This window comes from Hyaena hyaena, unplaced genomic scaffold (genome assembly GCF_003009895.1).
Source record: "Hyaena hyaena isolate Hyena2069 unplaced genomic scaffold, ASM300989v1 scaffold_402, whole genome shotgun sequence".
In the NCBI taxonomy this organism is placed as follows: domain Eukaryota; kingdom Metazoa; phylum Chordata; class Mammalia; order Carnivora; family Hyaenidae; genus Hyaena; species Hyaena hyaena.
In genome coordinates, this window is record NW_024081034.1 from 69,789 (window position 1) to 75,788 (window position 6,000).

The following is a 6,000-nucleotide window of genomic DNA, read 5'->3' on the forward strand; positions in this document are numbered from 1 at the left end:
AGATTACTTGATGAGGTCCACAATGGCCTCAGGACATTTCCATATGTCAAAACATTAGCCTGCTCTCTCCTCTCAAGGTTTCTTTGTTTTGCTTGCTACTCCATTTCAGTGACTCATCTCGAAGCAAACTGTGACACTAGAAGACTTCCTCTATCTCTAACGGACTTGAAGAGCGTTTTCTAGCTGACTCTTTGCAGTGTATAACTCTTACTGTCAGAGAAATCACGTTATGTGACCTTTTGAGCCCATCCTATTCCATAAGTTTGAAATTAACACTCATCATGTTTAAAGAACGTGGCAGGCGGGGTTAGCAAATGACAAGAGTTGGGGTCCAAGCTCAATTCAGGCTAGAATTATGACACAGATCCAATGAGAAGAAAGATAATAAAGAGTATCGAAACTTCCTGAATTTGGCTTCCTAAGGTCAACTTACAGGATAAGAATAGAGGATGAAGAGATTCAAGTGTGGAAAAATATAGATGTTTCCATTCTCTCGAAGCTCAGTATACAGCAATAAGGAGAATCTCCCAGGGCGCCTGGGTGGCTCAGTTGGTTGGGCGTCCGACTTCAGCTCAGGTCATGATCTCGCCGTTTGTGAGTTGGAGCCCCACGTTGGACTCTGTACTGACAGCTTAGTCTGGAACCTGCTTTGGATTCTGTGTCTCCTTCTCTCTCTGCTCTTCTCCTGCTTGCTCTCTCTCTCTCTCTCTCTCTCTTTCATATTCTGTGTCTCCCCCTCTCTCTGTCCCTCCCATGCTCATGCTCCGTCTCTCAATAATAAATAAAAAATGTTAAAAAATTAAAAAAAGAACTAAAAGCAAATGGTGGACATTTCAGGAGATTGTTTTGGAAAAGAAGATTGTATAAACCTTATTATATTTCCATAAATGCTAAGATCTCTTTTTGTGTTCTTTAGGCTGCAAATTTTGATTAGTTTAGCTCTGTGCCATTACCACCCTGGTTTTTATTATTTAAATAGTTTTCTTATTCTACTTATCTCCTCCTTTAGCTTTGTAGTTACACCTATATCTTAGGAAATCGTTAACTTACTTACAGTCTATTTTAAATCAATACTTTTACCAAGTTCTCCATACAAGAACTTTACAACAGCTTGACTCCGCCTACCTCCCCTCTACCTATTTTGGTATTGTTGCTACATAGTTTACTTATGCATATTTTATAAACTCCACTAGACATTATTATCATCCTCACCTAAACAGACAATAATATTTTCTATTGATCCACATATTTACTTCTTTTGAGTGTTACTCATTCTTTCTGGTCCTTCTGTGCTTCTATCTGGGATCATTTACTTTAAATAAAATTTTTTTAAACTTCATTCATTTTTGAGAGACAGAGCACGAACAGGGGAGGGGCAGAGAAAGAGGGAGATGCAGAATCGGAAGCAGGCTCCAGGGCTCTGAGCTGTCAGCACAGAGCCCAGTGCAGGGCTCGAACTCACTAGCCATGGGATCATGACCCGAGCTGAAGTCAGTTGCTCAACCGGCTGAGCCTCCTAGGCGCCCCATGTACTTTTTGGTTTTTAACAGTTTGACTGTTACGTGCCTAGATATGGTTTTATTATTATTTATCCTGCTTCTTGGACATATGGGTTTATATCTTTCTGCAGATTTGGAAAATTCTCATTCTTTATGTCTTCAAATAATGTTTCTTTTTATTTTTATTTTATCTTTATTTTCTTATGTTTTATTTATTTCTGAGAGAGACAGAGAGGGAGACAGAGAGAGAGAGAGAGAGAGACAGCATGAGCAGGGGAGGGTCAGAGAGAGAGGGAGATATAGAATCTGAAACAGGCTCCAGGCTCTGAGCTGGTAGTCAGCACAGAACCTGACGTGGGGCTTGAACCCACGAACCGCGAGATCATGACCTGAGCTGAAGTCGGACGCTTAACCGACTGAGCCACCCAGGCACCCCAAATAATATTTCTTTAATCCCAGCACTTCACTTACATATATGTTAGAATTTGTTTTTGATTGTGTCCCAATCACTCTCATGCTTTTCTCTGGTTGCTTTTAAAATTACTTTTCATTCAGGGCGCCTGGGTGGCTTAGTCGGTTAAGCGTCCGACTTTCGCTTAGGTCATGATCTCGCGGTTCGTGGGTTGGAGCCCCGCGTCGGGCTCTGTGCTGACTGCCAGCTCAGAGCCTGGAGCCTGCTTCAGAGTCTGTGTCTCCCTCTCTCTCTGACCCTCCCCTGCTCACGCTGTCTCTCTCTCTCTCTCTCTCTCTCCTAGAAATAAATAAAACATTTTTAAAAAATTACTTTTCATCCTTTTTCTCTTCATGCTTCAGTTGGAGTATCTTTTATGGACCTGTTTTTCAGTTCATCAACTCCATTTTCTCTTGTATCCAGCCTGTGTTAATTAAAGTCATGTGATGATTTCTAAATTTTAGATACTGTATTTTGCAATTCTAGGATGTCTACCTGATTTACTTTTATAGATTTAAACTCTCCACTTAAACAGTCTATCTTTTCCTTCATGTTTTTGTCCATTTTTTTTCTTCGATTTTCTTTCACATATTAATTATGGATCCTTTCTAAGTCCTTATCTGTTGACTCCAATATCTGGGACATCTTTGAGTCGAATTCCTTGACTATTTGTCTCTTAATCATTAGTCAATTCTCCTGCACTCTTGAGATTCTAATAATTTACTGCACAATAGACGTTGTGACTGTATGTTAGAAAGATTCTGATGTATGTTTCTCTCACACTGCTTTAATTGCTTTAACAAATAATGATAATTGTGTATATTCTTATTTAGTCCTCATAATCTTTATTTTTTCTTATATATTGAAAATACATATATATTTATTTATATAAATGAAAAAAATCAACATATAAAATATATATGGAATATATATGTACACTCAATAATGCTCTAAAGAATAAAGGCCATGATAGTAAACATCTTTGCATTATTTCTTATCTTAAAGGGAATGATCCTAACAGTTTACTGTTATGTATGGTGTTTGCTATAGATTTTTGTTAGATCCTCTTTATTAGGAGAAGAAAATACCCTTATGTGATATAACTAGTTTGGAAAGAATCTTTTATAATGGTAGGTTTCCATTTTTTTAAGTGCTTTTTTTCATTCGGTAAGATGGTTATACTTATATCTCCTTTAACCTGTTAATGTAACAAATACTATTTAAAGATTTTCTAATTTTGAACTATTCATACATTTTAGATGTGGCTTTCTATTTCTAGGAAATAGTGCTTGAGCAGATTTACTGATATTTTATGTAGGATTTTTGTACCTATATTTGTAGGTGATACTAGCCTGTCCCGTTCTGTATTAGACTGGATTCTCCAGGGAGACCAACCCAAAAGGAGATCTAGATTCATAGATTAGATCTCGATCTAGATCACAACTTTAGTATCCATTCATCCATTAGTGGGCACTTAGCTTGTTTCCATATCTTAGCCATTGAGAATGGCTTGAAGAATTCCTTTCAGTATTTCTTATAAGAAAGGTCTAGTGGGGATGGTTTGTGTGAGAGTCCTTATCTCTCCTTTTCTGAAGGACAGCTTTGCTGGAAAGAATGTGCTTAGCTGTCGATTCTTTTCTTCCAACACTTTGAATGTATCAGCTCTCTCCTGGTCTGTACGATTTCTGCTGAGAAACCTACCGATAGTCTTGGATCCCTGGTAATCTATAAACTTCTTCCTCTTGATACTTTTAAGATTTTTTCTTTGTCTTTGTGTTTTGACAATTTTATTATACTGTGTCTTGAAGAGAATTTCTTTGAAGTGAGTTTGTGTGGCGACATAGGAGGTTCATCAACTTGGATATCCAAATCTGTCTCCAGACTTAGACATATTCAGCCTGTAATGTGTTTTAATGTTTTTATTTATTTCTGAGAGAGAGAGACAGCGTGAGCAGGGGAGGGTCAGAGAGAGAGAGGAAGACACAGAATCCAAAACAAGCTCCAGGCTCTGAGCTGGCTGTCAGCGCAGAGCCTGACGCGGGGCTCGAACCCACGAACTGTGAGATCATGACCTGAGCCAAAGTCGGACGCTTAACCGACTGAGCCACCCAGGCACCCGAGCCTGTAATTTTTAAGTGTTAAAAAAAATTTTTTTTTAAGTTTATTTACTTACTTTTGGGGGAGAGAGAGAGAGAGCAAGCATGAGTCGGGGAGTGGCAGAGAGAGAGGGAAACAGAGAATCCCAAGCCACCAAGACACCAAGATGGGTGTCTGACTGAGCCACATTGCTGATGTCACTCCTACCCTGGAGATTTACATGAAGATAGATAGGACCCCATGGTAGCAAATCTGAAATGGAAGAAACACAGCTGAATCCCTACACTTCACAGGTTTTCTACAGGAGCATAAACTGATCTGGAAAATGACGGGTCGATCACTGACACACTCAATCTTTTTTTTTTAATTTTTTTAAAAATTTATTTCTAGGAGAGAGAGAGAGAGAGAGAGAGAGAGACAGCGTGAGCAGGGGAGGGTCAGAGAGAGAGGGAGACACAGACTCTGAAGCAGGCTCCAGGCTCTGAGCTGGCAGTCAGCACAGAGCCCGACGCGGGGCTCGAACCCACAAACCGCGAGATCATGACCTAAGCGAAAGTCGGACACTTAACCGACTAAGCCACCGAGGCGCCCCTAACACACTCAATCTTAAACAGAAATTCTTAGGGATACTTTTTGTTTCCCTTTCCCAGTCTTTAAAGGTAATCTTACATTTAAGTAATCTTTCATCTTTGCTCATTCCTCTCTACAAGGGACTTGACTGGTTTCAATAGCTGAATCAATTCGCTCGAAAGAAATGGAATGAGAGTCTGCAACTCATGGGAATGACAGAATCAAAGAAACTTGGGAAATTGTCTGGATGTAGTAGATAAGCCAGTTGCTACTGGTGGCATTGAATTTGGGCTCTCACTCTCCCAGTTCCCCAATCACCAACCTATCTAGCCAAGAGGCTCAGCCGCCTCATCTGGAAAAGGGGGGAAATGGGCAGGGTAGTGTGATTAAGCACTTGAACTCTGTAATCAGCATGCCTGGGTTTTATTCCTGGTTCTACCTCATACCGCCGTGACTTTGAGCAGATTACTTACCCATTCCAGGCCTCAGCTTCCCTATCTGTAAAATGGCGGCAGTAATTTTATTTACCTCATAGGCTTATTATAAGGATTAAATCAGGGAGTACATATGAAGTTGTTGGTCTGTACTGAGTACTCAGTAAATGTTGGTTCTTATGGATGTTACATTATTATTACTATTTATTACTATTACTATTACAACTAACTTACTACTACTACTATTGCTGCTGCTACCACTGCATAGAATTCAACATGTCTTGGGCATCTATACACCAAACATTGGCTTTGTGTTCTTTGGGGGGGGGAGCAGGGGTCACAAAAGTTTTTAATATGATTCTCCTTCTCTGAGTAAACCTATAAATATCACAATTTTTTCTGAGTCTAAGATAGCAATTATTCAGGGAACCCAACCTGGCTACCATGTGTCTGGGAGGAGATTGGCAATAATCTCTCTCTGGCCCCCACGTTTCTCATAGTGGTGACCTTTTAAGAGGTATATCTCATCTGCTTGACTGGTTTTCCACCTGGCCAGAAATGTGCTTTCATCCCAGGGAGGGAATACATAACTTGGGCATTGCAGAATTTCCTGAGGATTCTCGCTGGGGCAGAAAGAACCTCAGGATTTTTTGAAAGACATTTTAGAATAAGCAAATACAGAGGTACTGTGCCTTCCCACCAGGCACTGCAGATTTTTAAGTTTCAAGGAAACTGGTGGAAATGCTACGGGGACTTATTTTTTTAATGTTCTATTTCTGGTACCCCCCCCAAAAAAAACCCCAACCCAAACCCAAATCCATTGAAAACCAAAGATTTGAGATCCCTTGAATGCTAGTGATTCGACTTAAAATTATTCCACAACCCACACTCACAACTGACCTCAAATAACTTCAGACACAGCGGTGGGGCTTTTCCCCATAACTTGTCA